The 21,153-nt window shown below is 45.3% G+C and overlaps 1 protein-coding gene across 5 annotated transcripts in view; it reads left to right on the top strand.

Annotated features, from left to right (window-relative positions):
* npas3 (neuronal PAS domain protein 3) overlaps positions 1 to 21,153 on the top strand; it is a 1,239,764-nt gene that overhangs the window by 22,487 nt on the left and 1,196,124 nt on the right. The gene's annotated exons all lie outside the window — the stretch shown is intronic.

Here is a 21,153-nt window from a genome sequence, read left to right as displayed (position 1 = left end):
AGATTATGGTGAAATTCTCTTTAAGTTTTACATCACTGAACAAACCAAAATCCATACAGTTTAATGAAAAGGTTGCAACTAAGGATGGTAGAGTGCCTCCCTGGAGCAGGGGTACAGGACATATCAGAGAGGATAGAGGGAATTATGAAGGGTGAAGGGAACCAGGCTGAAGTAATTATACACGTAGAAGAGAAGGACGTAGGAAGGCAGAGCAGGGGGGATGTACGTAGGCAATTCAGGGAGTTGGGGGCCAAGCTGAAGAGCAGGGCCTCCAGGGTGGCATTCTCTGGGCTGCTGCCTAGTAACAGCATGGCTAGGAATAATGAGATCATGCAGCTGAATGCGTGGCTGAGGGATTGGTGCAAGTTAGAGGGCTTTACTTTTGTCAATCACTGGGAAGTATTTGTGAGAGAAGGGCACCTGTACAGGAGGGATGGGGAACATTTGAATGGGAGGGGGACAAATATCTTAGCTGGGAGGTTAGCTGGAATGTTTCAGCAGGGTTTAAACTAATAGGGAGGGGGGTGGGGATGAGACTGATAACTTATTAGGCACTGGGATTGGTAGCGAGTTGGGTGACAGGGTAGGTTTGGTTGAAAGGAAATTTATCAGGGGAAAGGAGGATCTGAGTGGGCCTGGAGGGTTGGATTGCGTCTGTTTTAATGCGAGAAGTGTAACAGGTAAAACGGATGAGCTTAGGGCCTTGATGTTCGTGAGGAATTTAGATGTGGTGGCAGTGACGGAGATGTGGTTAAAGGAAGGGCAGGACTGGCAGCTGAATATTCCTGGGTATAAGTGTTTTAGGTGTGACAGAGGAGGGTTGAAGAGAGGTGGTGGGGTGGCATTGTTAGTAAAGGAGCACAGCACAGCAGTGCAGTGGGAGGATAATATGGAGGAGTTAGGGATTGAGTCACTGGGTGGAGTTTAGGAATAGGAAGGGAGCGATTACTATGCTAGGGGTGTACTATAGGCCACCCAACAGCCCAAGGGCAGTGGAAGAATGCATTTGTAAAGACATTTTAGATAGGTGCAGGAAGAATAGGGTTGTTGTAGTGGGTGACTTTAATCTTCCTGGAGTGGATTGGAAGGTGCCTAGAGCTGGGGGTTCAGATGGGAAGGAATTTGTGAAATGTGTGCTGGAAGGGTCCTTGGAGCAGTACGTAACTAGCCCGACTAGGGAGGGGGCTATATTGGATTTAGTTTTGGGTAATGAGCCGGGTCAGGTGGTTGAGGTTGCAGTCGGCGAACATGTGGCTAACAGTGACCACAATTCTGCCTACTTTAGGATAAAAGTGTGCTGTCCGAAGGGGAGGGTGCTGAACTGGGGGAAGGCAAGCTATAGCCGGATTAGGAAGGAGCTGAAGGACACTGATTGGGAGAGGTTGTTAGCGGGTAAGTCCACGGTTGGCAAGTGGGAGGCTTTCAAGGGCAAACTGATAAGGTTGCAGGAAAGACATGTGCCGGTAAAGAGGAAGGATGGGAAAGGCAGGATTAGAGGGCCGTGGATTATAGGAAATATTGCAGACTTGGTCAGGAAGAAGAGAGAGGCATATGTTAGGTCTAAGCAACTGGGATCGGAGAGAGCACTGGAGGAATATAGAGAGAGCAGGAGGGAGCTCAAAAGGGGAGTTAGAAGGGCGAAAAGGGGGCATGAAATTGCTTTGGCTGATAGGATTAAGGAAAATCCAAAGGCATTTTACTCTTATATTAGGAACAAGAGGGTGGTTAGAGGGAAAATAGGTCCCCTTAGGGACAAAGGAGGGGAACTATGCATTGAGTCAGAGGGAATGGGGAGATCCTGAATGAACACTTTGCGTCGGTATTCATGAAGGAGAGGGGCTTGGTGTCTTGTAACGTCTTGGAGGGAGCTGTAGACCAGTTGAAGGAAATATCCATTATGAGGGAGGAAATGTTAGGGTTTTTAGGTAGCATAAAAACTGATAAAGCTCCGGGGCCTGATGGCATTTATCCCAGGCTGCTTAGGGAGGTGAAAGATGAAATTGCTGGGCCTCTGACGCAAATCTTTGTCTCTTCTTCGGACACAGGTGAGGTCCCAGAGGACTGGAGGATAGCTAATGTGGTACCACTGTTTAAAAAGGGCAGTAGGGATAACCCTGGTAATTATAGGCCAGTGAGTTTGACATCAGTGGTTGGAAAGTTGTTGGAAAAAATTCTTAGGGATAGGATGTATAAGCATTTGGAGCGTTGCGATCTGATTAGGGATATGCAGCATGGCTTTGTTCAGGGGAGGTCTTGCCTTACGAATCTGGTAGAATTTTTTGAAGAGGTGACAAAAACGGTTGACAATGGATGAGCCGTTGATGCCATCTATATGGATTTCAGTAAGGCGTTTGACAAAGTCCCTCACGGTAGGCTGGTAGAAAAGGTTAAGGCTCATGGGATACAGGGACAGGTATCTAGGTGGATTGAAAACTGGCTAGGCAACAGGAGACAGAGAGTAGTAGTGGAAGGGTCCTTTTCTAGCTGGACGTCTTTCACCAGCGGTGTGCCGCAGGGCTCAGTACTGGGACCTCTTCTCTTCGTAATATATATAAATGACTTGGAAGAGGGCGTACGTGGTGTGATCAGCAAGTTTGCAGATGACACCAAGATGGCAGGATTGGCGGATAGCGAGGAGGACTGTCAGGTGACACAGCAGGATATAGATAGGCTGGTATATTGGGCAGATAGATGGCAGATGGAATTTAATTCTGATAAATGCGAGGTGATGCATTTTGGAAGGAATAATGCAGGGAGGAGTTACATGATAAAGGGTAGACCAATTAAGAGTATAGAAATGCAGAGGGACCTGGGAGTGCAAGTGCACAAGTCTCTGAAGGTGGCAACCCAGGTGGAGAAGATTGCGAAGAAAGGTTGCGGAATGTTAGCCTTTATAGGAAGAGGTATAGAGTATAAGAGCTGGCGTCTAATGCTACAGTTGTACAGAACATTGGTTAGACCGCATTTGGAGTACTGCGTCTCGTTCTGCTCACCTTACTACCGGAAGGACGTGGAGACCCTGGAGAGAGTGCAGAGGAGGTTTACCAGGATGCTGCCTGGTATGGAAGGCCTGGGTTATGAGGAAAGATTGGGTAAACTGGGGCTCTTTCCCTTAGAACGACGGAGATTAAAGGGGAATCTGATAGAGGTGTATAAAATAATGAAGGGTATAGATAGAGTAAACAGAGGCAGGCTTTTTCCTAGATTGAAGACAAATATCACGAGGGGTCACGAGCTAAGGGTGAGGGGGGAGAAGTATAATTTGGGTACTAGAGGGAGGTTTTTCACACAGGAGGGTTGTGGGGTTATGGAATGCACTACCAAGTAAGGTGGTGAAGGCAGGCGCGCTGGACTTGTTTAAGGTTTACTTAGATAGGCACGTGAATGAAACAAGGATGGAGGGTTATAGGAGACGGTTTTAAATAAGGGTCAGAGCCTCAGGACGTTACTGGAAATCTAATGCTACATGTGTTGATGTTTTGTCTCTTTTACTCCGCAGGTGTGTCGGTCCACCTTGTTGTCTAACGAGGGGCATACACACGGTGGGTCGTGCGTGGGCAGCTCTTGGATGTTTCGAGAGTGGCCTAGTACTTTGCATCGTTGTGTGTGCTTAAAACTGGACCAGCAGATGGGCACCACAACAGCTCAGTGACTATCACTGCTAGCTGTGCACATACATGGATTTGGGCCAGTGTCTGTGGGAGTTTGCACATTCTCCCTGTGGTTGCGTGGGTTTCCTCCGGGTGCTCCGGTTTCCTCCCACACCCCAAAGATGTGCTGTTAGGCTGATTGGTGTAACAAATTGTCCCTAAATTATTCTCCCCTGAATCTGGTTTCCAATGGGGGTACCATACGCATACACACGGGTCAAGGTAGTGTAGGAAAATGCTTTGTTAAGATGGCGGCGCGGGCTCGTTGGGCCGAAGGGCCTGTTTCCCGTGCTGTGTTGTTCTTTGTTCTTTGTTAATGCTTCAATAGTTTTGAGTAAAAGAGTGAAAAGGACAACTTAATTATGCCTACCCTATCTGATGCATTTTAATTAAACTGAACAATTCTTTTGTTTGTACATCTCAACATGATCATATTAAGTGAACATAATTCCATCAGAGAATGTTAAAAGATTTGTTTCAACTTTTTTATTAAAAGTTCATTTGACCCAAAACCAAAATGTAAGGCACTGCTGCTGAAATGATACTCTTTATTTGTATTTACTGGAATTTGTAAACATTATTTGCACTACTTATGTATAAGTAAATGCATTGTACAACAATTCAAGCAGAATTGATTTTCAGTTTCAAAATATAAATAAAAAACATGAAATCATTGTGCAAGATTTAAGTTCAAAGCTTCCTAAAATGTTGCACAGTTGCTGGTATGTATATCAGAAATGTCTCTTATTAATCAGTATATTACTAAGTAGTTATAACAGATGATGTGGAGATGCCGGTGTTGGACTGGGGTGGGCACAGTAAGAAGTCTCATAACACCAGGTTAAAGTCCAACAAGTTTATTTGGTAGCACGAGCTTTCGGAGCGCTGCTCCTTCAGCAGGTGAGTGGTGAGTTGGGTTCACAAACAGGGCATATATGGACACACTCAATTGCAAGATAATGGTTGGAATGCGGGTCTTAACAGGTAAGCAAGTCTTTACAGGTACAGACAATGCAAGTGGAGAGAGGGTGAAACACAGGTCAAAGAGGTGTGAATTGTCTCAAGCCAGGATAGTTAGTCAGATTTTGTAAGCCCAGGCAAGTTGTGGGGGTTACAGGTAGTGTGATATGAACCCAAGAACCCAGTTGAGGCCGTTCTCATGTGTGTGGAACTTGGCTATCAGTTTCTGCACAGCAATTCTGTGTTGTCGTGTGTCATGAAGGGAGCCTTGGAAAATGCTTACCCGAAGATCAGAGGCTGAATGCCCTTGACTGCTGATGTGTTCCCCGACAGGAAGAGAACACTCCTGCCTGGTGATTGTCGAGCAGTGTCCATTCGTCCATTGTCATAGCGTTTGCATGGTCTCGCCAATGTACAATGCCTTGGGACATCCTTTCCTGCAGCATATCAGGTAGACAGTGTTGGCTGAGTCACATGAGTATGTATCTGGTGGATGGTGGCATCCGTGCCAATGACCTGGGATGTCTTGCAGAGGTTGCTGTGGCAGGGTTGTGTGGTGTCGTGGTCGTTGTTCTCCTGAAGGCTGGGTAGTTCGCTGCAAACAACGGTCTGCTTGAGGTTGCGTGATTGTTTGAAGGCAAGTAGTGGGGGTGTGGGGATGGTCCAAACAGAGAAGCTATAACATTTTCAGAGCCTTCAACTGTCATCGATGAAGACGAACATCTTGTCAGGGCTTGGAGGGCCAAATGGCCTACTCCTGCTTCTAGTTTCTAAGTTTCTATGTAATGTTCAACCAAAGCCTCTTAGTGAGGTACCAAACAACTTTACAACATCTTCCGACAATTTTCCTAGAGTTAGACCAGCTTCTCAAGAACTCATGGTTTTGTGCCCTACACTTTGGATGAGGGACTCTTTTGAAACACAACTATAAAAGGTCTTACCCATAACCTCCAGGCCCATACCTATTCATGCCCCTCCCCCACCCCCATGGCCCCTCATACCCTCTATGCCATCCTGAGCCCCTCCATCCACCTACAGTGGCCTCTCATTCCCTCCATACCAACTCAAAACATTTCTATGCACATTCACCCAGTTTACATTTTGTACAGAACCAATGAATCCTATAGGAACAATGGCAGGGAAGAAGAAAGTTTTAAAAAGCCATTCATAACCTTCTTTAAAATACTGCTATTATCACAATCCTATGAAAGTGTCAATTAATTACACTTTTCACTATCATCAGCAGAAATTATAAGCAATTGTCACCTCTTTGTCTTGTGTAAATAAACAATGAGTCATTGACAAAAGGGAGCTCAGTAAAAAACTGTCAATCAAGCAATATATTCCCTTGTGTCCAGCTGTTTCAACAAACTAATGGAAGTCTAAGCTCTCAAATCAAGTCTATACATGCTGGGTGGATAGAGTAGGTAATAAACACACAATTTAATCATCTTGCCATTATCATCATCTTGTTCCCAACCCACACTTTCAATTTGGCAATAATGACTGATGGTGAAAATAACGAAGTTATATGATTCCATTTGCTAATATTAAGAAAACAAGAAATGAACAATACAGGATAGGCACTGATGTCATTCTATGGCATCCAATAAAGATTACTTTCACTATGTAAACATGACCAAAATAAATATACGATATGCAAATGGTGCTTTGCTCAATTTTCATTTTGAATAATCAACTACTGAAGATCTAATATTAAATATAGCAACATCTATGAAGTTTTCAAAAATCAGGGAAACAAAATTTAAAAACACTTCTAAATAAATAATTTTGATACAGAGATTTAATGATTTCCTCTCCTTCATTACAATTCATCATTTGACTTTGGTTCTTGGGTTCAGGATCTACGCATTTTAGTCATGAATCAATCACCTGGAGTCACTGAAGCATGGTGACTGATTTAACTAACCTTTGAATCACCCCACCAGTAAAGAATGGGGAAATGCTCTAAGCTCCAGCTCATCTTCCTATCAGTAAACTGAGATTGAGAACTCACCAGTTAGTCAAATGACAAATATTATCCACATTCCCATATTAGGCCGTCAGTAAGACAAAGATACACACTTGATAACCCTTTCAAATCATTAACATACAACAGCTGTATTATATGCTGCTCAGATCCAATATACTAAGAAGTCTCACAACACCAGGTTAAAGTCCAACAAGTTTATTTGATAGTAAACCCACAAGCTTTTGGAAAGCTGTTCTTTCATCAGGTGAGTGGAAAGTTCTGATCGGAGAAGGGCATATAAAGGCACATGTAGTTTACAGAATACTGATTAGAATGTGAGTCTTTACAGCTAATCTGCTATTCAAGTCTTAAAGGTGCAGACAATGTGAGTGGAGATAGCATTAAGCATAGGTTAAAGAGATATGTATTGTCTCCAGACAGGACAGTATTGTCTCCAGACAGGACAGTAAGTGAGATGTTGCAAATTCAGGCAAGTCATGGGGGTTATAGATAGTGTGACATGAACCCAAGATCCCAGTTGAGGCCATCCTCATGCGTGCAGAACTTGACTATCAGTCTCTGCTCAGCAACTGTGCGCTGTCATGTGTCGTGAAGGCCGCCTTAGAGAACGCTTACCCGAAGACCAGAGACTTATTACTGTGATTACCCCAGTCCGATGCCGGCATCTCCACATCAGATCCAATATATACATACTGAGTAAAAACAAAGACATTTATTCACTACAGGACAAACTTGCATATGCTTTAGAAATCTTTGATAGATCAAAATGGTTTTAATGAAGTAAAGCCGGAACACGTTTTTGTTTTATTTTAGACTCTTTCTGCATACTTATGGCAATCCACTATCAAATTAATGCAAATTAGTAATCTACTTACAAAGATATACATGTCTAATATGTGTATATTAATAGCTACAAAATCCATTGTACACCATTCATAATTATATTTACCATAATACCATACATCAAGCTGTTCTCCTTTTTGCCGGACATGCATATCAAGGTATGCAGTTTCTCGGTCTTGTTTAATACAATATTACATACTTGGTGTGAGTTGCAAGCTTCCTCTTTTATAACAACTGAGAAGTCTCACAATACCAGGTTAAAGTCCAACAGGTTTGTTTGGTAGCACAAGCTTTCAGAGCGCTGCTCCTTCATCAGATGAGTGGCAAGTTTAGTTCACAAACAGGGCTTATATAGACATAAACTCAACTTCAAGATAATGGTTGGAATGCGACTCTTAACAGGTAATGCAAGTAGAGAGAGGATTAAGCACAGGTTATAGAGGTGTGAATTGTCTCAAGCCAGGACAGTTAATAAGATTTTACAAGCCCAAGCAAGCTGTGGGGATTACAGGTAGTGTGATATGCCACCCCCTCCCCCCAATGTCCCTTTAGCTCCTAGAGCTATATCTAATTTCTTCTTGAAATCAGACAACTGTGGTAGTAAATTCCACATATTCACCACCCTCTGGGTGAAGAAATTTCTCTTGCATCAGTTCTAAAAGGTTTTTACCCCTTATCTTCAAAGTATGAACCCTTGTTTTGGATTCCCCAACATTGGGAACATTCTTTCTGAATCTACTCTGCCTAACCCTGTTAGAATTTTATAAGTTTCTATGAGCTCCCCTTTCATTCTGCTAAATTCCAGTGAATTCAATCCTAACTGACTTAATCTCTCCGAAGACCCAGACCAGCAACTACTATGGTGAGTTCAGTTGACTTTGTTTCAGAATTATCTGCAGAATCATTATACATGCTTAAGGACTTCATCTGGTCATTCAGTTTGTTTTGGAAACTTTCTTCCATGATCACTGTTTGTGCCTTATATTTGTTCAATTTATTTGTTAGATTTTCAGTCTGTTTCTTCAAATTTTCCTTTCCTGTTTTTGAAGTCTGGATTTGCATCCATACGGTGCATCTCAACTTTCACGCTCTTCAGATTGGATTGCAGTTCAAGAATTTCATTGCACTTTTTACGAATAAGTTCCAACATTTCAACAATTTTGATTGTTAATTCTGCATTCAACCAAATGTTCTGAATCTTCAGTAATTTATTTACCTGTTCCAGGCATTTTTCATGATGTTTAATAGGTACTTATGATGCTAGAAGTTTATCAAGTTCTAATTTTTCATTAGCAAAATCCTTCAATCGTGAAAGTTGGTCCTCTATGTTGAATAGTTTTTTCCAAACAGAGCCTAAATCTTGTTTGCTTTCCTTTAAGTGCAGTCTTTAATTTTACTTTTGCTAGTTGTTTCTGAGACTCTTCACACTTATTTCTGAGTACTTAGACTTTCTCTTGCGACTTTTCAACTTTTCTTCACATTATGGGATTTTGATTTTCATTTCAGCCAGATCATTTTCCAATAGCTCAGTGGTTCCTAGTGAGCTTGAGGCATTCATTGCTTTTTCATTTAGTTTTTTGATCTTTAGCATCAGATTCACTTTTTCTAACCTTATTTCTGCCTGTAGTGCAGCTTTGTCCTTGTCCTTCATTTTGGTTTTACTGTTGACCAGGTTTGGCTGTGGCGCAGTCTCAACTTGTTACAGTTCTGTAATTGTGCTACTCTCAGCTTCATTATCCCTTTGCAGCTTGAAAAGCTATGGCTTTTCCTTTCAATGTCTCTTCTCCATTCAGTTGGTTCTCCAGCTCTTCATAAAATCAGAATTGTTGTCTCACAGAAGGAGGCCATTTGGCCCATTGTGTCTGTACTGGCTCTCCAAATGAGCTTTATGACTTAGTGCCAATTTCTTGCCTTTTCCCCCATTCCCATACACAATGGACCCTATTTTACTATTTTGATTCCAAGTGCTGGGCGTAATTGAAACTGGGAGCATTTCAGATCCAACTTTTAGACCCATTCTGAGATGCCCCCATGCGCACTCTGCCTGCAAAAATATCAATGAGTCCGAATTGTGCTGCATAAACCTATGGGTGGGGATTCATACCCCTGAAACCCTGCAACTCTGATCGGCGCCTAAAACTGCACATACGCAGAAAAAGAAATGATAGAATGCAGCTCCGCTGCCACATCCCTCTTGGGCCAGATAATGCCATCCCGCCTCCCTCCTCAACCTCTGGCAGAGTGATCCACCTTCTCCCTTCCACCCCACTGATCTCAGGCAGAGTGCCAGCGGATTCCCTTTCCACCCAACTGATCTCAGGCAGCATGGCAGCGGATTACCCCCCCCCCCACCACCGCCCCACTATCCCGATCTCCAACAGAGAGCTGTTGGACGCTAAGCACTTACTTCCTCATTAACCCTCACTGGTGGTATGCCCGAATTGAACTTTTATGGAGTGTATTTGTTTTGCACTGATTCCGGAGGGACGAACATGGGGTAAAGGGGGAAGTGCCGGTCAATTTGGGCACTCATAACTCATATCTGTATGCATCTCTGAAGTACAGCCCTACATGGTTTGTTCCAGCTTCTTAGACACAGAGCCTATCATTATATAACTCTTTAAATATAGGTATGAGTTATTAATAAACATTTGATATTCAACTGTATAACCTGCTCTGATGAGATATTCAAAGCCATTGATAAATATTTTAAACTCTAAGTTGTAAAGAGCACAGTCATTAGAAAAAGGTCAAGAACATCCTTAATAAAGCATTCAACGGCAAGGAGACCTCAAGGTGAGGGAGACAGGCAACCCCAGGTTGAGGAAGACAGTACCTAAAGAAGCCACAAGATAATCACAGATCAAATTTGCATGTATTTAGATTGACTTACTTTGGTACTGTTCTCCAGTCCCGCTTTAACCCTTGTGCTGCTGCACACCCTTATACTTCAGCTGGCATATGCCAACCCTCACGATGAGTTGGCCAGATCGGATCTCATGACCTATATGTAATCCAGTCATCTGAAATCACTGCCCACACCCATTTCCTGTGTTAGCAAAAATTTAGCGGTGCTGGTAATGGGGGCAGGAATCCTGGAATCCAGTGCCATCCACTATTTCTATAGTCTGCAAACTCTCCTGACTCTGCGAAAATTCACCCCACTTGGATCAACTTCATAATTATGTTGATGGCACGCGATGACACCTCTGCACCTCTCATTATCCTTTTGGACTAATTAATTAAAATCTTGGTTTAGTCACAGACCTCTAACGCATTTCTGGAACAATCAAAAACAATCAAAAACGTTTGATAAGGTTCACCATGGAAGGCTTCTGCAGAAACTGCAGATGTATGAGATTGGGGGTAATCTAGGTAATTGGATCAGGAATTGGCTAGCAGACAGGAGACAGAGGGTGGTGGTTGATGGTAAGTATTCGTCATGGAGTTCAGTTACGAGTGGTGTGCCTCAGGGATCTGTTTTGGGGCCACTGCTGTTTGTAATTTTTATTAATGATCTGGATGAGGGTATAGTTGGGTGGATTAATAAATTTGCTGATGACACCAAAGTCGGAGGTGTGGTAGATAGTGAGGAAGGGTGTCATAGTTTGCAGGGAGACTTGGACAGGTTGCAGAGCTGGGCCGAGAGGTGGCGGATAGAGTTTAATACGGAGAAGTGTGAGGTAATTCACTTTGGCAGGAATAACAGATGTGTCGAGTATAGGGCTAATGGGAGGACTCTGAATAGTGTGGATGAACAGAGGGATCTAGGTGTATGTGTACATAGATCCCTGAAAGTTGGGAATCAAGTAGATAAGGTTGTTAAGAAGGCATACGGTGTCTTGGCGTCTATTGGTAGGGGGATTGAATTTAGGAGTCGCAGCGTCATGTTGCAACTGTACACAACTCTGGTGCGGCCGCACTTGGAGTATTGTGTGCAGTTCTGGTCCCCACATTATAGGAAGGATGTGGAGGCTTTGGAGAGGGTGCAGAGGAGGTTTACCAGGATGTTGCCTAGTATGGAGGGGAGGTCCTATGAGGAGAGACTGAGGGATTTGGGGTTGTTTTCGTTAGAAAGAAGGCGGCTAAGAGAGGATCTTATTGAAACATATAAGATGATTAGAGGTTTAGATAGGGTGGACAGTGATAGCCTTTTTCCTCGGATGGAGAATGCTAGCACGAGGGGGCATGGCTTTAAATTAAGGGGGGGTAGTTATAGGACGGATGTCAGGGGTAAGTTCTTTACCCAGAGGGTGGTGAGGGATTGGAATGCCCTGCCTGCTGCAGTTGTAAATGCGCCTAGTTTGGGGGCGTTTAAGAGATCCGTGGATAGGTTTATAGATGGAAAGGGATTGGTTTAGGTTAGAGGGTCATTGTTTTTTAACTGGTCGGCGCAACATCGTGGGCCGAAGGGCCTGTTCTGCGCTGTAATGTTCTATGTTCTATGTTCTATTATCTTCGGCCTTTGCTATAAATCTTACTCCCTTTTCAATTGTCTGATTCCCACCTGCAGTGGCTTAGGCCTAACCAGACCATTTGTAATCTTAATTTTTTTCTTGAATCTGAGTTGAATTTTAGACCTCATATTCTCTCCATGGGTAGCGCAGCACCCCTGAGGAGCTTCATTGGAGAGGGGTTTAGTTGGGGCAAGAAGGGACATGCCCCTTTTTATGTTACTAGCTGCCTTATGAAAAGTTTAAAAGCCCAGTCTGAATGTTAGTGAATGGGTGAGTGGGTGAATGAGTGAATAGGTAGGTGGTAGGGTGGATGAGGTAGATAGGTGATAGTGTCTAAAATGGGTAGGCCGGATCACTGGGTGGCATTGGTAAGATGGGTAGATTGATAGGCTGGAGAGGTGGATAGGGTGGTCAAAATGTGTATGTGGGCGATTGGTCAGGACAATGGAGCAGTCAGATTTGGCTAGGGAGGGTAGTTGGGTGGTTGCAACGGTAATTGGGTGATTGGGAGGAGTGGTCATGTTGACAGAGTAGTTAGATCAGGTCGGGGGGATAGTTAGTTTGTTGGGAGAGATAATCAAGTGGTAGTTCGGTTGGGGATCTCAGCCGTATGCTGCACTGCAATCCTTCCACACTCAGTCACTTCTTTTGGAGAGTTGGGAGCTTTGTGCCGGTACCCTGATCTCGCAGTGCACTGCACTCTCTCCCCACAGACATAGGGACCCCGGCATTCATTAGCGGCACACCCCCCACCGCCACTGACACGGTTCATAGGAATAGGGGCCCTCCCAGTGGATCTCCCTGCGAACTTCTGACATGTGCCCCCCACCCCCCCAAACAGAATCCCCAATTTTCCCCTCCATCAAGACTGCCTTTGAGATCCACTGCTGCACAAACCCACCCCCTGTTGAATCATTTCTATGCTACCGCCCCCCCCTCTCTGATACTGGCAGTACCCAACTGGCTACTGCTGGGCTGTCTGATGGCGAGTGGTGGGTAGCCCTGGGGTGCCAGTTGGGCACCACCAGTGTGCCAGGTCAGCCCAGCCAGATGGGCACTGCTTAGCCATGCCCCCTAACCACCCAGGGACTTAAGTGATTACCAAGCCAAGTGGCATGATCATTGTGCCAGGCCACTGAATGCAGACCAGTGCTGATTCTTGCCATTATTTGCACTGTACCTGAAGGCCAGTGAATTCTGTATGCTGGGATTTGCACAGTAAAAAGTCTGACAACACGAGGTTTAAGTCCAACCGATTTAGGTGAAGAAGAGGGAAACCTCAAAAGCTAGTGAGTTTACTATCAAATAAATCGGTTGGACTTAAACCTCGTGTTGTCAGACTTTTTACTGTGTTTACCCCAGTCCAACGCTGGCATATCCAAGCAAAAGGCGGGGAATTATAGGCCGGTTAGTTTAATGTCTGTTGTAGGTAAAATGTTAGAATCCGTCATCAAGGAGGAAATAACGAGGCATCTTGAGAGGAATTGCTTGATAGAGCAGACGCAGCACGGTTTTGTTAAGGGGAAGTCGTGTCTGACAAATTTACTGGAGTTCTGTGAGGATGTGTCTAGGGCGGTGGATAGAGGAGAGCCGGTGGATGTGGTCTTTCTTGATTTTCAGAAGGCGTTTGACAAGGTGCCTCACAAGAGGTTATTGCAGAAGGTCAGGGGACATGGAGTTGGGGGTAGGGTGTTAGCGTGGATAGAGGACTGGTTGTCAAATAGGAGGCAGAGAGTGGGGGGTCAATGGGTGCTATTCAGATTGGCGGTTGGTGACTAGTGGAGTGCCTCAGGGGTCGCTGCTGGGGCCTCAGCTATTTACCATTTATATAGATGATCTGGAGGAGGGAACCGAGTGTAGGGTGTCGAAATTTGCTGATGACACCAAGATTGGTGGAACGGCAAATTGTGCGGAGGGTGTGGAGAGTCTGCAGAGGGATCTAGATAGGCTGGGCGAATGGGCCAGGAACTGGCAAATGGAATTTAATGTTGGCAAGTGCGAGGTGGTCCACTTTGGTAGGAATAATGGTAGGAAGGATTATTACTTACGTGGAGAAAAACTGCAGCAGGCGATGGTGCAGAGGGACCTCGGGGTCCTTGTGCATAAGTCGCAAAAACCCAGCTTGCAGGTGCAGCAGGTGGTCAGGAAGGCAAATGGGATGCTGGCCTTCATAGCGAGGGGGATTGAATATAAAAGTAGGGAGGTCTTGCTGCGACTGTTTAGGGCATTGGTGAGGCCGCAGCTGGAGTACTGTGTGCAGTTTTGGGCGCTGTACTTACGCAAGGATATTTTGGCCTTGGAGGGAGTGCAGAGGAGCTTTACTAGGCTGATGCCGGAGTTGAGGGGGTTGAGCTATGAGGAGAGGCTGAATAAACTAGGCTTGTACTCGTGAGAGTTTAGAAGAATGAGGGGAGATCTCATTGAGACGTATAAGATGATGAATGGGATGGATAGGATAGAGGTGGAGAGACTTTTCCCGCTCAGAAAGGATAGTAGGACTAGGGGGCACAGCCTCAAGATAAAGGGGGGGCAGTTTAGAACGGAGTTGAGGAGGAACTTCTTCACTCAAAGGGTGGTGAATCTCTGGAATTCTCTGCCCATTGAAGTGGTGGAGGCTACCTCGCTAAATATTTTTAAGACGCGGGTTGATGGGTTTTTGATAAGAGAGGGGATTAAGGGTTATGGGGAGAGGGCGGGAATGTGGAACTGAGCAACGACAGAACAGCCATGATCTTATTGAATTGCGGGGCAGGCTCGAGGGGCCAGATGGCCTACTCCTGCTCCTATTTCTTATGTTCTTATATCCACATCATGCTGGGATTTGAACAAGCTATGCATGTTTAAATGCTACTTTAAATATGCTAATCAGCCTAGGCACGATCAGATTTGTACCTTTAGGAAGGGGCCGGGAAACTTGCTAACTATTCTCCGGGTTTGGCATGATCCACACAATTGTATGGCGAGGTCGCAGAGTCACCCCCATGGTCCCCACAAGAGAGACGTACAAGATCCAAGCTGACAAGAAAAGATATTGCATCTGATTTTGGCCATGATCTGATGCTTGATTTTGGTGTGTTTAAGGTTATTTGCCGAACCTTCAGCTGTCTGCAGAGCTGCTTTCTTGCTCTCAAGTTGGGTTGCTGTTTTAGGTTCAAACGAGCTCTGCACTTGAACTTACCAGCTCCTGGACCTCCTTATCATTTTCATCGAATCAGTCTTGGTATTTCCTTGTTGAGTGACCGAGGACCTCTTTGCTGGTGCTTATGTGGAAGACATTGAGGACAGACCAGCTGCTGCTGGTAAACACTCTACATCTCTGGTTCATTGGGAGGCATCAGGTTGGCAGTGAGGCATTAGCTGAATAGGCTTCTCTTGTCTGTAAAGGGCAGCATGATGGCACAGTGGTTGGCACTGCTGCCTCACAGCGCCAGGGACTTGGGTTTGATTCCTGGCTTGGATCACTGTAGTGGAGTTTGCACGTTCTCCCTATGTCTGTGTGTGTTTCCTCCGGGTGCTCTGGTTTCCTCCCACAGTCCAAAAGATGTGCTGGTTAGATGCGTTTACCTGAACAGGTGCCAAAGTGTGGCGACTAGGGGAATTTCATACTAACTCCAGTGCAGTGTTAATGTAAGCCTTACTTGTGACTAATAAATAATCTTTACTTTGTCAGGGTCTTGCAGTACCTCAGCATTGATTTTTCTGCTGCATTGTTTCTGTTGCTGTTACTGCTGTGGGACTACATTAATGTTGATTTTTAAAAAGTGCTTGCAGACCAGCTCATTTTTCAGTTTAAAAATGGATGTGGACAGCAGTAGAGACTTTAGTTTGAAAAAGGACACAGGGAAAAGTAAGCATTTGGTTGAACTGGTTGTTACTCTACTATGGTTGGCTGTTTGGTAGCAATCTGCTAAGTGATTATGCAGGATAGCAGAAATTTGTGATCAGAATATATGAAAAATTGACTAGTGTAAAGGAAGAATGGTCTCTTGCCTCACAGGTGGAATGTTTACTTAAGTTGAAATTGTGCTTTATTAAATATGGCACTTGTGGAGCAATTCTGCTATCGCCAGTTATTCAGAATACTTGTATTCTTAGAAACAAAAGTAACAAACATGTAGGGACGAATAAATTGAGAGAAATACTTTGCGTGTAAAATTAATTTTAAATAAGAGAGTAATTCTTAATTGCAAGGTATACAGGCGAGCTGTTGCAGTATTGTTGGATGCAAAAGAAATTGCTTTTATTTAGCATCTTTCATTTCCTTAGGAAGTTCCAACAGTGACTTTTAAATTGTGGTCACTCTGATTTAGTAGGCAAATATTAGATTGCTAGCCTCTCTAACAGTATAGAAATAATAGTTTCTTATTCTGTGTTTGGTGCTATTTGGAACACTAGTTGAAGGAAATATGTTGGCTAGAAGAAGCTATTCTTCAGTTTCAGCAGGAATATTATATTGCGCTTCAGTTTAATGCTTCATTTTTAATAATATCCCTGATATTACAGCACCCCACAGTGTTACACTGAAGAGTAGATTACATTGTTAAATTTCTGATGTCAGTCATGAACACAAACCTTTGACTCAGAGGCAGGCCTTCCAGCATTGAACCAAGGCTATCAATTAGTTGAATACATTGGGGTATGAAGGTTACTGAGTTTTGTTTCTTGGCTTAGCTTGGATAGAACCATAGAACCCTACAGTGCAGAAAGAGGCCCTTCAAGTCTGCACCAAACACAATCCCACAGGCCCTACCCCCATACACCTACATATACGCACTAATCCCTCTAACCTATGCATCCCTGGACACTTAGGGGCAATTTCTTAGCACGGCCAATCAACCTAACCTGCACATCTTTGGACTGTGGGAGGAAACCGGAGTACCCAGAGGAAACCCACGCAGACACGAGGAGAATGTGCAAACTCCACACAGACAGTGACCCGAGCCGGGAATTGAACCCAGGACCCTGGAGCTGTGAAGCAGCAGTGTGAACCACTACTACTGTGCCGCCCTGGATAGAAGGATTTCTCTGGAATTGAATAGAGGATTGAGACCAAACATGAAAGGCAGCATTTGGAAATAATTATTGTAATGTTTGCCACACATTGGGCTTAATGAGAATATTAGGAAAAAATACATTGGGCAGAACTTTCCCAAAAAGTGTCAGCGTCAGGGAGGTGAGGTTGGTGAGCAAACTGCGCACGGTACAGTGATGCAGCAAGACATAGGCAAGGAGAAGGTGAAAAGGAACATAGTAGTGATTGGGGATAGTGGGGTGAAGGGTATTGACACTGTCCTTTGTCACAACGACAAAGTGCACAGAAGGATGTGTTGTCTGCCTGGTGCTCGGGTCCGGGATGTCGCATCTGGGCTGCAGAGGAAACTGGAGTGGGAGGGTGAGAATCCGGTCGTTGTGGTACATGTGGGTGCCAACGACGTAGGCAAAATGCGAACTGAGGATCTGGGGAGGGAGTATGAGAAGCTGGGAATGGAATTAAAAAGTAGAACCGACAAGGTGGTTATCTCTGGGCTACTGCCTGAACCGAGTGCAGACGGGCGTAGGGTGGATAGGATTAAGGAAGTGAATGGGTGGCTCAGGGATTGGTGTGGGAGGAATGGGTTTGAATTTATGGGGCATTGGCATCAGTATTGGGGTAGGTGGGACCTGTTCGGGTGGGATGGGGTTGGTCTGAACCGTGCTGGGAACAGAGTGCTGGCGAATAGAGTAAAGAGGACTGTAGACAGGGCTTTAAACTAATTAGGGGGGGGGAGGGTGCGAGGGTAGGTGACATTACAGGGTCTAAAGTTGAGGAGAGGGTACAGGTAAGGGAAGAGGCTGAGGATGTCCCAATAATAGAGGGAGTAGGGGGCGTGAGTACGGTTGGTGGCGTTACGGCAAATAGGGTCCAGGTGAAGGCTGGGATGAAGGCACTTTATCTGAATGCACGAAGCATTCGGAATAAAGTGGATGAGCTGGTGGCGCAGATCGGCACAAATGGATATGATCTGGTGGCCATTACAGAGACGTGGCTGCAAGGTGACAGGGACTGGGAGCTGAATGTCCAGGGGTATCAAGTGTTTAGGAAGGATAGGAGGGAGGGAAAAGGGGGGGGGCGTAGCTCTGCTGATTAAGGATAGCATCAGGGTGGTAGCAAGGGATGATATTGGAGCCAAGGAGCAGAAAGCGGAATCGTTGTGGGTAGAGATTAGGAACAGCAAAGGGAGGAAGACGCTGGTGGGTGTCGTCTATAGGCCCCCGAATAATGATCTGGAGGTGGGGCGGGCTGTTAACGCACAAATAAATGCGGCGTGCAGGAATGGGATGGCCGTAGTTATGGGGGATTTCAATCTACATATAGATTGGTCGACCCATGTTGGACGTGGTGGGCTCGAGGAGGAGTTCTTGGAATGCTGCCGGGATAGTTTCCTGGAACAGTGTGTGTTGGAGCCGACGAGGGAGCGAGCTATCTTGGATCTGGTGTTATGTAATGAGGCGGGTAGAATTAGGGACCTTGCGGTGAAGGATCCTCTTAAAGAGAGTGATCATTGTATGGTGGAGTTTCTGGTGCAGATGGAGGAGGAGAAAGTGGATTCCCGGATGCGCGTCCTTTGTTTGAACAGAGGGGAGTACGGTAGGATGAGAGAAGAATTGGCGAATGTGGACTGGGAGAGCGCGTTGGAAGGTAGGTCTGCTGAGGAGCAGTGGAGGATCTTTAAGGAGATCTTTCTTGGTGCTCAGCAGAAATTTATTCCGATGGTCAAAAAGGACAGTAGGAGGAGAGGTAATAAGCCGTGGATAACGAAGGAGGTGAAGGAAAGTGTTAAATTAAAAGCGGAGGCGTTTGGAGTAGCTAAGAGTAGTGGGCAAGAAGAGGATTGGGAGAGGTTTAAATGTCAACAAAGATTGACAAAGCAGTTGATAAAGAAGGGTAGGAGAAACAATGAAGCTGGACTAGCACTTAATATAAAAAAGGATAGCAAGAGTTTTTATAAATATATAAAAAGGAAGAGGCTGGCTAGGGTGAACGTTGGTCCCTTAGAGGATGAGAAGGGGGACTTAGTGGTAGGGGATGGGGATATGGCTGAGGTCCTGAATAACTTTTTTGTTTCGGTCTTCACGGAGGAGGACGTGAATAATTTGCCGGATGTTAGAGATGGAAAGGTGGTAGGACTGGAGGGTCTTAATGACATTACTGTTACTAGAGAGGAGGTGCTTGACAGACTGGAGGGGTTGATTGTGGACAAGTCGCCAGGACCGGATGGAATGCATCCGAGGGTTCTGAAAGAAATGGTGGAGGTGATAGTGGATGCCTTGGTGGTTATTTTCCAGACGTCGCTGGATTCCGGGGAAGTGCCGGAAGATTGGAAAGCGGCTAATGTTACGCCGTTGTTTAAGAAGGGTGCCAGGCAAAGGGCAGGGAATTATAGGCCGGTTAGTTTAACGTCTGTTGTAGGTAAAATGTTAGAATCCGTCATCAAGGAGGAAATAGCGAGGCATCTTGAGAGGAATTGCTTGATAGAGCAGACGCAGCACAGTTTCGCTAAAGGGAAGTCGTGTCTGACAAATTTACTGGAGTTCTATGAGGATGTGTCTAGGGCGGTGGATAGAGGAGAGCCGGTGGATGTGGTCTTTCTTGATTTTCAGAAGGCGTTTGACAAGGTACCTCACAGGAGGTTATTGCAGAAGGTCAGGGGACATGGAGTTGGGGGTAGGGTGTTAGCGTGGATAGAGGATTGGTTGTCAAATAGGAGGCAGAGAGTGGGGGTCAGTGGGTGCTATTCAGATTGGCGGATGGTGACTAGTGGAGTGCCTCAGGGGTCGGTGCTGGGGCCTCAGCTATTTACCATTTATATAGATGATCTGGAGGAGGGAACCGAGTGTAGGGTGTCGAAATTTGCTGATGACACCAAGATTGGTGGAACGGCAAATTGTGCGGAGGGTATGGAGAGTCTGCAGAAGGATCTAGATAGGCTGGGCGAATGGGCCAGGAAATGGCAAATGGAACTTAATGTTAACAAAGAACAAAGAACAATCCAGCACGGGAAACAGGCCCTTCGGCCCAACAAGCCCACGCCGCTGCATCACCCTACACCTATTCTACCCTATGTATCTACAAATAGAACCCCTGACTTAGCCAGATTCAGGGGAGAATAGTGTCAATTTGGTAAAACCAATCAGCCTAAGAGCACATCTTTGGGGTGTGGGAGGAAACCGGAGCGCCTGGAGGAAACCCACGCAACCACAGGGAGAATGCACAAACTCCCACAGACACTGGCCCAAATCCATGTATCTGCACAGCTAGCAGTGCTAGTCACCGAGCTGTTGCGGCGCCCGTCTACCGGTCCAGGATCAAGCACACACACCGACACGAAGTACTAGGCCACTCCCGGAACCTCCACGAACAGCCCACGCACGACCCATCGTGTGCATGCCCCTCGTTTGACAACGAGGTGGACCTCCACCTGCGGAATAAAAAGACAAAAACGTTAATCACAAGCCTGCCTTTCCTGTGTCTCCCGAGGTTCTAACCCTTATTTAATAACCCCTACCATAACCCTCCATCCTCGTTTCCCTCATGTGTCTATCTAACTGAACCTTAAACGAGTCCAACGTTCCTGCCTCCACCACCCTACTCGGTAGCGCGTTCCATACCCCCACAACTCTCTGCGTAAAGAACCTTCCTCTCATATCCAAATTATACCTCTCCCCCCTCACCCTTAAATCATGTCCTCTTGTATTTGTAACCAATCTAGGGAGCAGTCTCTCACTATTGACTCTGTCTATTCCCTTCAGTATCTTATATACCTCTATCATGTCCCCCCTCAATCTCCGTCTTTCCAAGGAGAACAGTCCCAGTTTCTCCAACCTTTCCTCGTAACCCAGCCCCTCCATGCCAGGTAACATCCTGGTAAACCTCCTCTGCACCCTTTCCAGAGACTCCACGTCCTTCCGGTAGTAAGGTGACCAGAACTGGACGCAGTACTCCAAATGCGGTCTAACCAACGTTCTATACAACTGAAGCATTAGACGGCAGCTTTTAAACTCTATACCCCTTCCTATAAAGGCTAGCATTCCATAAGCCTTCCTGACAACATTCTCCAGTTGTGTCGCAACTTTCATGGATTTGTGAACCTGCACTCCCAGGTCCCTCTGTATTTCTATACTCCTAATTTGTCTACCTTTAATCACATAGCTCCTCTCTACATTATTCCTTCCAAAATGCATCACCTCGCATTTGTCAGGATTAAATTCT

This window comes from Carcharhinus amblyrhynchos, chromosome 14, assembly GCF_965287045.1.
Source record: "Carcharhinus amblyrhynchos chromosome 14, sCarAmb.v2.hapA, whole genome shotgun sequence".
NCBI lineage: Eukaryota > Metazoa > Chordata > Chondrichthyes > Carcharhiniformes > Carcharhinidae > Carcharhinus > Carcharhinus amblyrhynchos.
Note: the sequence above shows the minus strand (reverse complement) of the source record. Positions and strands in the feature narration are given on the sequence as shown.